At 43.8% G+C, this 11667-nt stretch overlaps 1 pseudogene; it reads left to right on the top strand.

Annotated features, from left to right (window-relative positions):
* Positions 1-349: 349 nt before the first annotated feature.
* On the top strand, positions 350-1292 carry LOC139009890 (olfactory receptor-like protein OLF4; annotated as a pseudogene).
* The last annotated feature ends 10375 nt before the right edge of the window (positions 1293-11667 follow it).

Here is an 11667-nt window from a genome sequence, read left to right as displayed (position 1 = left end):
CATGTACATCATTGAATTCTAGAAACTTTTGTTCTTCAGCACCCTATACTTACAGCCTGAACAGTGCCTAAAACATTATCAGCATTCAATTTATATTCCTGAAATACATGAAAAATGTCTCATTAAAACTGTAGAATACATAACACCTTAAGGAAAAATGATGATTGATAAGAAAACTTCATATCACAGGTGACACAGGGGCTTTCCCAAAAAGGGACCAGATTCACACACAATATATTAAAATTAATTCTTTCTCTACAAATATAAATGTTAGCATATCAAATATGTAGTACACGTTTTTGTGAATTAGTCATATTGTTTCCCTCTTTCCTAGTAGTCACCTCCACATATGCAACCAGGCAATGATACACAAATTTCAGAATTTATTCTCATGGGATTTTCAGAGGACCCAGAACTGCAGCCCCTCATATTTGGGCTTTTCCTCTCCATGTACCTGATCACTGTGTTGGGAAACCTGCTCATCATTCTGGCCGTCAGCTCAGACTTCCACCTCCACACGCCCATGTACTTTTTCCTCGCCAACCTGTCCTTGGTAGACATCTGTTTCACCTCCACCACCATCCCAAAGATGCTGGTCAACATCCAGACACAGAGGAAAGCCATCACGTATACAGGATGCATCACACAGATTTATTTTCTTATACTCTTTGCAGTGATGGACTTTTGTCTCCTGACAGTGATGGCCTATGACCGGTTTGTTGCCATCTGCCACCCCCTGCACTATATGGTCATCGTGAACCCCCGGCTCTGTGCACTGCTGGTTCTGATGTCTTGGATCACGAGTATCCTGAATTCCTTGTTACATTGCTTATTGGCGTTGAGGCTGTCCTTCTGTGGAAACTTGGAAATCCCCCACTTTATCTGTGAACTCAATCAGATGATCCAACTTGCCTGTTCTGACACTTTTCTTAATAACATGGTGATGTATTTTGCAGCTGTCCTGCTGGGGGTAGGTTCTTTCCTCGGGATCCTTTTCTCATATTCTAAGATAGTGTCCTGCATACGTGGAATGTCATCAGCTCAGGGGAAGTACAAAGCATTTTCTACGTGCGCATCTCATATCTCGGTTGTCTTATTATTTTATTGTACAGTGCTAGGCGTGTACCTCGGCTCTGCTGCTATCCAGAGCTCACATTCAACTGAAACTGCCTCAGTGATGTACATTGTGGTCGCACCCATGCTGAACCCCTTCATCTACAGTCTCAGGAACAAGGACATCAAACAGGCTCTGAAGACATTCTTTGTGAAGGAAACTACAAACAGGCCAGTAGTCCTAAGACTGAAGACGTACCACTGATGGCAGAGGTCAAAGTCTCAGAGTCAGACATAGAAGCATGGAACAGACTGTCGAATCTCAGAGGGAAGGCCCCGGGGGAGGGGAGGGGAGTGGGTGGGAAGAGATCAACCAAAAAACTTTTATGTATATATGCATACCCCTGGACACAGACTGTAAGGTGGTAAAGGCATGGGGCAGAAGCGGGGGTTGGCTAGAAGGGGTCAATGGGCAAAAAATAAGAAACATATCTAATAATTTCAAAAATAAAGATATTTTTAAAAATAAAATGCAGTTTCTGAGTCCCACTCCAGAAGGGCCCAGTAATCTGCATTTACAATGATTAAGAATGATGTATAAACAGGTTGAAAATGAGCACACCTAGATAGTGGATGTCATTGCACAGATTATGAAGTTATTATTAGTTTAAAAACAGGGTGAGATCTGTATTAATGGAAATGCCATGATTTACTAAATTTTTACTTAATTAAAAGCATACTAGTATGTCTTCTTAAACTGATGTTTTCCACATGAAAATAATTTAAGCTTATCAGCAATACTCAAATCCATTGATGAGTATAGATATAGCTTTGCAAATAAGAGATATTGAGCTATTCACTCTTGTTACAAATTGCATGAAAGGTAGGAATGAAGTGTGCCTTTGGATTCATTGGGAAAAAAGGCTCAGAATCAGATTCTGTGATTATCTTAAGACTGTGAAAGTAGAGCCTTCTCTTTCTACTCATTTCCTACAATTTCCATTTCTTTGACCTAACTTCTGTATTCAATTTCAGTAACTCACTTTATTAAACTTTCTTCTTTCCCTTATAACCTACAGTTTTCCCCTTTGTTGTTTTTTTAGCTTCCCAAAATTTTTTTTTAAATATATTTTATTGATTTTTTACAGAGAGGAAGGGAGAGAGATAGACAGTTAGAAACATCGATTGAAGAGAGACATCGATCAGCTGCCTCCTGCACATCTCCCACTGGGGATGTGCCCTCAACCAAGGTACATGCCCTTGACCGGAATCGAACCTGGGACCCTTCAGTCGGCAGGCCGACGCTCTATCCACTGAGCCAAACTGGTTTCGGCAAGCTTCCCAAATTTATTTCCATCATAGCCATATACATAATGAAAAGCATGTATTTTTTAGAATTTTTCTCGAGTGACAAATATTGTACCAAATGGTTTTTTTTTTACTAAGAGAATCATCCAGATATCCAAGATGGCTGCTTTTGGGACAGCAGGCTGCAAGAGAGTGTGTGAGTGAGAGAGCGAAAGGAGAGTGCATGGACATGCAGGGAGTGCCTGTGTTTGTGAGTGCGGGACAGTTGTATTCCATAGGACTGTTGGGGACTCGTGGACCAGGCTCCCTTGCCCGGGCAGCCTCTACTACTGCTGAAATCTCTCCCAGAGCGGCCAGCTCTGCCACAGAGACCACACAATCTTAAAGGGGAGAGCGGCTGTGATCGGAAGCCCAGCCTTACCCTCAACCAGAGACCAAAATAATCAATACAAAATATCAATGAAACCAAGAGTAGGTTCTTTGAAAGCATAAACAAGATTGATGAACCTCTAGCCAGACTCACCAAGAAGCAAAGAGAGGGGACCCAAATAAAAAAAAAATCAGAAAAAAAAAGAGGTGAACTAACAACAGATCCCACAGAAATACAAAGACTTGTAAAAAAATACTATAAGCAACTCTACTCCAAAAAACTGGTCAACCTAGAAGAAATGGACATATTCCTAGAAAAATACAGCCATACAAAACTCAACCAGAAGGAATCAAAAAATCTGAATAGGCTGATAACTATGGAGGAAATTGAAGCAGTAATCAAAAAACTGCCAGAGACACAGAAGCATGGAACAGACTGTCAAATCTCAGAGAGAAGGCAGAGGTCGATGGGTAAAAGGAATGAGATTAACCAAAGACCTTGTATGCATATATGCAAAACCCATGGGTGAGAATAAACAGATCATCTTTTCTGTCAAAGAACAGTTTAAACAACTGCCATTTTGGACTGAGTGACTTGGCAGCTGCTATGTTGGCCACATGGCTTGAAGCTCCCCTAGGGCCACCATCTTGAAACAGCGAAGGCCAACACCTCCCTTTGAATTAGCCAATCACAAAAGATTGTGCACCTGAGCTCCAATCAAGAACAAAGGACAGGTGACATGCCTCAGGGATTATAAACCAAAGCAGCCCATCTGCTCGGTGTGCGAGCGCTTCCAGACCATGTGTGCACACCCTTCTATGTAGAAGGAAAGATGTTTGCCTTGCTGCCTGGCTCCCACGTATGTTTTGTGTTCTACCAGGACCCCTGACTTTGCAGGCTTACCTTATTTCTAACACATGGACCTACACAATAGTGTGGTGAATGCCTGGGGCAGAGGGAAGGTGCAGGCTAGACAGGGTTCAAAGGGGAAAAAAGGGGCCATCTGTAATACTGTCAACAATAAAGATTTTTAAAAGAATTTTAAAAGCATATTAACCAATATTAAAAATAAAGTACATGCCCTAACCGGTTTGGCTCAGCGGATAGAGCCCTGGCCTGCGGACTCAAGGGTCCCAGGTTCGATTCCGGTCAAGGACACGTACCTTGGTTGCGGGCACATCCCCAGTAGGGGGAGTGCAAGAGGCAGCTGATCAATGTTTCTCTCTCATCGATGTTTCTCTCTATCCCTCTTCCCTCCTCTCTGTAAAAAAATCAATAAATTATATTTTTTAAAAATAAAAATAAAAATAAAGTACAAAATTTGCTGAATTAAAAGAGCCATGCAAACATTAAGAATGCATATGCATACTGCATGGGTCTGTGTCTGTATAATTCAACAAAGTCCACAAAAGCTTTCATTGCTTTGTTATATAACTGTAAACAATGAATCACCCTGAGCCTCTTTACCTTATTTGTGATGGTAGTGGGGTAATAAACCTAACTCAGATGAATGTTGTTAGAAATAAATGAAATGTTTGGAAGTACCTGTTAAGTCCATGAACTTTTTTACAAGTAAGAACTATATCTATGTGTATACATGGGTGCATTTGTAGATGATTAAAATAAGCGCACTCACACCCATATATACAAAGACTCATTAATAATCCCATATTTTATGTTGAAACAAAATTTGTGAGAAATATGGGTAGGATAGAAATTAAAAGAATAAATGGTTGAATTGAAGTGAAATAAAGGAATGTAGAAATTCAGGCACAAAGACACTATAGGGAATTCACTGTACCAGCTAATGGGGCATAATCTCCAAATTGACTTTAGATATTTTACTTCTACTTAAGTTTAGATTTTAACACAAAATATCCTTAGCCAAGGGAAGCTAAGTGAATTAATTGAGAAGCTAATATTCCATTTCCTCTAGAAAAAGAAACGTTGGGCCCTGCCGGCGTGGCTCAGTGGTTGAGTGTGGACCTATTGAAACAGGAATTTGGGGGGTAAAATAGGACAGGTTTAGGAAATATTAGGAAATTAGGGGCACCATGGAGAAAGCACAGGGCTGCGGAGCAGCAGAAGGTATATTTCCATAGAATGGGGGAGCTGGAAAGCTGCAACAAGTACATTTCCATAGAATGAGGAGCTGGGAACAGCAAAAGTTCTATATTTACAAAATAAAGAGAAGGAAGCCCTTCATTCGGAAGGAGAAGAAAGCCCAAAGGGAATTGGAAAACAATAGGGAAGGAGAGGGAGACAACCTCACATGTCCCATGTGAGACTCAACCTTTGAATCCACGAGTTACTATAGTAATAAGTCTAAGGGAATAGTGATGACCAATCAGAGGGGATATCAAGGCACCAGGATCTACAGCCTTTATAAGCCATAGGGAAAAGGAACTCAGTGGGACCCTTTCCCCCTCCCTACATGGGAGTCCAATCTGTGGGACTCTCCCTCTCACCATGTGAGAGTCTGTACTTATTCTTCAATAAATTTCCACCTTTGCCATACCACTTTCTGTCTGTGGATTCATTCTTCCATTCCAGCGGACAAAGAATCTGGGTTTCAGTCCAAAAATTCCATATCACTATGAAGCAGGAGGTCAAGATTCAATTTCCAGTCAAGGCACATGCCCGGATTGCAGGCTCGATCCTCAGTGTGGGGGATGCATGAGGCAGCCAATCAATGATTCTCTCTCATCATTGATGTTTCTATCTCTCTCTCCCTCTCCTTTCTGAAATCAATAAAAATATACTTTTTAAAAAATAAAAAATTTGGATAAATGTCTGTGTTACATTCCTGTGGCTGTTGAACTGAACTCGGTGGCATAAAAGCAACACATTTATGCTCTTAATTGTTTTGGAGGTCAGAAGTCTGAAATTAGTCTCAATGGACTAAAACCAAGTTGTCTGCAGGGCCAGTTCCCTCTGCAGGCTCCAGGAGAGAATCTGTTTCCTCTCCTTTCCCAGGTTCTCAAGGCCACAAGCATTCCTTGGCTCATGGCCCCTTCCCCATCTCCACACACAGCAGTGCAGACCATCTCCAAAAATCCCTCTGATTCCAACCATTTTTCCTTTTTCTTCTGCATTCTAGGACCTTGGTGATTACATTAGTCCCATCTGCATAAGTATGTTCCAACTTCTAATCTAAAGGGAGATCATTGTACTATTGTTGTTCTCTCTGCAGGGATTAAATGTGGACATTAAAGACATAAACATTTTTTAAAAGTCAGCTGATTAGCAAAATATTCCATCTACTACCTTAATGCCCGCCCTTTAGTATAAAAATAATATATTCAGTTTCTGGGATTGGGTGCAGGCATCTTTTGGAGGCTCCTATTTATCTGCCACATAGTATTTTTCAAAAATACATTATTGGATATCATGGCTTCTGTAAGGTCTGGAGCTGGGAAAGTAGGGTCTTTCCTGATCCCACCAGCTGAGTTGGACAAAACAACCCAGAACTGCCGAGCCACATCCTGCTGGACAATAGCTGCCATCCTGGGACCCACCAGAGCATCCTGTTGTGCTGATGGCCAATAAATAACCACCGGAGACTTCTCAAGATGGCCAGGGTGCAGCTGCACCAACTTCCCGCTCATCAATCACCCGCCACAAGCTACCTCAGATAAACCTGATTGGTCCAACAGCAGCATAAAAAATCTCTGCCAGGCATAGGCGGGTGTGACTCCCCCGGCCTGCACCCCCAGACCGTGGGACCTCACCCGAGAGCTTCTAATAAACGCGATATTTCGCTCTTACCCTGCTTGTCTTGGTCAATTTATTGGCTTTGGTCAGATTAAATCTTACATCTCAGATTAAACCTTACATTAAAACCTAACAGCTTCATCCAAATACATTAATGTATTCATCCAAATACATTATTGGATATCTTCTCTAGGGCAGTGATGCCGAACCTTTTGAGCTCGGCCTGTCAGCATTTTGAAAAACCGTAACTTAACTCTGGTGCCCTGTCATATATAGAAATTTTTTGATATTTGCAACCATAGTACAAAAAAGATTTATATTTGTGATATTTATTTTATATATTTAAATGCAATTTAACAAAGAAAAATCAACCAAAAAAATGAGTTCGCGTGTCACGCGTGTCATAGGTTCTTCATCACCGGTCTAGGGCCTTTATTTTTAAAATGGACAAAGCCTTTCTCAGAAGCTTATTTGATGTTGTTCAAGGACCTTTATATAAAAGAACCAAACACAGAATTTATAACAGCTTCTGGAATAAGTAAATACACTATTCATTCAAATTACATAGAAATACCCCAGCCTGTGTTGCTCAGTGGTTGAGCATTGACCCAGGAACCAAGAGGTCATGGTTCTATTCCTGGTCAGGGCACATGCTCAGGTTATAGGCGCCACCCCCAATGAGTACATGCAGAAGGCAGCGATCAATGATGTTTTTCTCTCATCAATGTTTCTATCTCTCTATCCTTCTCCCTTCACCTCTTTCTAAAAATCAATAAAAGCATTTTTTTTAATTACACAGAAATAAACTTTTGGATCAGAAGACCTACAACTTGACTCTGACACAGAGCCACAACCTTGGTGGTCACAGAGTGGTCCTCAGACCAGGACCAGCAGCATCAACACCTCCTGGGAGACATTGATTTTGAGAATCTCTGGGCCCACCCAGATCTGCAAAGGAACTAGAATCCTGAGTGATTCATAACACATTGAAGTTTTGGAAGTGCTGGTCTCACTAGGTTTTCACCTTTCACTTGACAATTGAGGCAGGATAACTACTAGTATTTGTGAACAATGGGCCTTGAACGGACTGACTCCATCCTGTCCCTCGCCCTCCATCTGAACCATAAGCACTCCATCTGGTTCCTGCAACCTCCATTTTGTAAGAACTGCCATTTAAAATTTTCCACGAAACACAGATGGTCCTTTGTTCTATTAACTCCAGGAAGTAACTAAGCCAGATAGCCTCCCTGATAGAAGTAACTCTGCTATTTCTAGCTTCTGTAAGCACGCTTGCTCGAATCATGGGGGAAATAAGACATTTGCGGGGAGGGGCTAGCAATCTGATTCTGTGCCAGTAACCTAATGCACATTCTTGTTAGCCTCTTAATTATCTGGTCCTGCAAGCCGCTGTGCCGGAGATGGGATCTGGTCAGTCCTTGGTTCCTCCCATACCAGGTGTCTTCTGGTTATCTGAGCTGTGCTCAAGGCTACAAGCTTTCTGCAAGATATTTGCTAAGAACACTGCCCCCATCCCAGCACATGGAGTTTTTTGCCTTTATTAGCTAACCCCTGAGTTCATTCAGGGCCACAACAATTTGAGAGACCCAAGTCCGACAGCTTTTCAAATAAAGACTCCAAATCCGGCTCTCTGATTACGGCAACTTCTGTTTAGCTCACTGAATCACCAATATAACATTTGTGTTGGCTATTATAAGTGTTCAGTGGTCTCCCTCCAGACATGGAGAAATATCCCGTAGGGCAGTAATGGCAAACCTTTTGAGCTCGGCCTGTCAGCATATTGAAAAACCGTAACTTAACTCTGGTGCTGTGTCACATATAGAAATTTTTTGATATTTGCAAGTAAAACAAAGATTTATATTTTTTTTTTTTTTTAAATATATTTTATTGATTTTTTACAGAGAGGAAGAGAGAGGGATAGAGAGCCAGAAACATCGACGAGAGAGAAACATCGACCAGCTGCCTCCTGCACATCTCCTACTGGGGGTGTGCGCGCAACCAACGCACACGCCCTTGACCGGAATCGAACCCGGGACCTTTCAGTCCGCAGGCTGACGCTCTATCCACTGAGCCAAACCGGTTTTGGCAGATTTATATTTTTGATATTTATCTTATATATTTAAATGCCATTTAACAAAGAAAAATCAACCAAAAAAATGAGTTCATGTGTCACCTCTGACACACGTGTCATAGGTTCGCCATCACTGCTCTAGGGCAAAATCATCTCAGGTTGAGAATCACTGGACCAGAGTTTGAAAACTGAAAGCAACATGACGGATTGCAATCGAGGCCCATCCTTACTCATCTTGAAACTTTAAACAGATCACTAAACCCCTTCAAGCTCCATTTCTGCAAAGGGGAATAGAGTTCATAATACAACTACCTTATAGAGTGGATTTTTCAAAAATTAAATAAAATTATGCTTATAAGATGCTAAGTGCAAGTTATGTAGCATAAGACTATCTACATATATCTCATAATTAACTCCTATATATATATAAAAGTCTAACTGACCATTTTGACCAGTCCACCAGTCACTATGATGCGCACTGACCACCAGGGGGCAGATGCTCAACACAGAAGCTGCCCCCTGGTGGTCAGTGTGCTCCCACAGGGGGAGCGCTGCTCAGCCAGAAGCCGGGCGGGCTCACAGCTGGCAAGCGCAGCTGCAGGGGCAGGAGCCTCTCCTGTCTCAGAACGGCGGTGGCAGGCACAGCAGGGCAGGATGAGCACAAGTGCCCTGGCACCAGTTAGGGGTCTTCCCTGGCCACCTGCCACTTGGCGCACTGCTACATCCCTTGGGGGATGTCGGACTGCTGGTTTAGGCCCAATCCCCGCAGGCCGGGGGATCTGGCCTAAACTGGAAGTGGGACATCCCCCAAAGGGTCCTGGATTGTGAGAGGGCACAGGCCAGGCTGATAGACACCCCCTCCTCACCCCCATGCACAAATCTGTGCACTTGGCCTCTAGTATATTTTATAATGAGGGACTTAATGACAACTCTTAACTTGTGAAATAAGTACAAAATCCTTCATCATTGGAGAAACCAAGATGGCAGCATAGGTAAACACAGGAAATTGCTGCCTCGCACAACCACTTCAAAAATACAACTAAAAGACAAAGTGGACAACATCCAGAACCACAGGAAGGCTGGCTGAGTGAAAATTCTACAACTAGAAGGAAAGAGAAAAGCACTGAGACTCAGAGGAGTTGCGAAAGTAAAGTGCAGAGGTACGGAGGCACACGCAAAAGGGCTGGCAGCTGAGGACTCGGCGCACATGGAGAGGGCTGGCAGCTGAAGACACGGTTGTCTTTTTCAATCGGGAGGAAGTTTCAAGCTCCCGACTGCTCTGACCTCCAGTTCTGGGTGACTCTCTGGGGACCCAGACTCATACGGGGAGAAACTGGACTGTCTGGCATCGGGCAGAACTTGAAGCCGGCTTTCTCTCAGAGGTGATTGCAGCCATTACCCGGACACTGAGACGTGGGGCCTCTTAGGGTAGGACTGGGAAGCAGCCATGGCTGCTTTCTCCGCCCTGTTGATCCCCTGAGACCCTGCCCCACCCGAGCTGTGCACAGAGGCTTTTGCATATGAAAGGCCTGGCCCTTTGCAACCTGAAAATTACCTAACAAACTGCAGCTGAATCAGAGAGACCCAGAACTTCCAAAAGAAGGTCCAAGGCCCCACAGCAGCTTGCATTGCTTCACAGCTGGGCCTCATCTGGGTGCCTCCAAACCCCAAACAAAGAAGAGGAATCTCTCCATAGCTCCTGCTTGGTAGCCTCAGGAAAAGGCTAAATTAGCACCTCCTTAGAAATCCAAGAGCCAGTGTACCCAGTGGTCAGAGTGGGACCATCCAGATTACAACTCCTTAGATCCCTAAGGGACACACTCAGGGGGCAGACTCAGTGAGAACCAAAGCCCCACTGAAGCAAGTCTTGCCCCAGAAGAGTGTCTCCAGCTCAGAAGTTCTCCCACTGCAGACACAGCTGATTCTCACAGCCAATTGGCTTAGAGGTCAATTCCTCCCAGTGATACCTACAACAATCAAGGCTTAATTACAACAAGACTGTGCACAAAGCCCACAAGGGGGTGCACCAAGAGTGTCCACCTCAGGTAATTGGGGAGGCTGAGCCACTGGGCCCTATAGGACACCTAGCACACAAAGCCACTCTATCAACACAGGGAAGCATAAAAAATGCGGAGACAAAGAAACAAGTCACAAATGACAGAAATGGAGGAAAGCAAACTACGGGATATAGAGTTCAAAACCACACTTTTAAGGTTTTTCAAGAATTTTCTAGAAACCGCCGATAAATTTAGTGAGACCCTCAAGAAATCTAGTGAGACGCTCGAGGTTATGTAAAAAGACCAACTAGAAATTAAGCATACACAGACTGAAATAAAGGATATTAAGCAGAGTTCCAACAGCAGACTAGAGGATCGCAAAAATCAAGTCAAAGATTTGAAATACGAAGAAGCAAAAATCACCCAACCGGAAAAGCAAAATGAAAAAAGAATCCAAAAATATGAAGATAGTGCAAGGAGCCTCTGGGACAGCTTCAAGCATACCAACATCCGAATTATAGGGGTGCCAGAAGAAGAGAGAGAGAAAGATATTGAAAACCTATTTGAAGAAATAATGACAGAAAACTTCCCCCACCTGGTGAAAGAAATAGACTTACAAGTCCAGGAAGCGCAGAGAACCCCAAACAAAAGGAATCCAGGAACCCGGAGAACCAAGATGGCGGCGTAGGGAGCGGACCTGTGTGTGCTGCTCTCTCACAGCATCATTGAAACTATCAACTATGAAGTAAACAACCGCCACTCAGAACCATGGGGAAGTTGGCCCAGTGGGAGATCTACAACTGGAGGAAAAGAAAGAAGCGCAGTGAGACTGAGTGGGAGCTACAGAGGCACCAAAACCAGAGGTACGCAGTCACACGCCACGCGGGCTGCAAATGGATTCTCGGTTTTTTACGAACCCTCGAATCCTCTGGGCTTGCTCGGGGCGGGTCTCTGAGGCCCCAGATCCCACAGGGAGAGGCGGCCACGGCCTTGCAGTGGTCGGAGAGCGAGGGAAGCTCTGATACGCGGCTGCTCGCCGGCACCGGCACCGAGGGACAAGAAGTCCTGGTGTCCCGGGGAGGCAAGGGGCGCGGAGACGCCGCCATCGCTATTTCCTCCACGCTGGCGACTCCCTG

The sequence above is a fragment of the Myotis yumanensis genome, unplaced genomic scaffold (genome assembly GCF_028538775.1).
Source record: "Myotis yumanensis isolate MYYU_CA2020_CCGP unplaced genomic scaffold, mMyoYum1.0.hap1 SCAF_5, whole genome shotgun sequence".
NCBI lineage: Eukaryota > Metazoa > Chordata > Mammalia > Chiroptera > Vespertilionidae > Myotis > Myotis yumanensis.
Note: the sequence above shows the minus strand (reverse complement) of the source record. Positions and strands in the feature narration are given on the sequence as shown.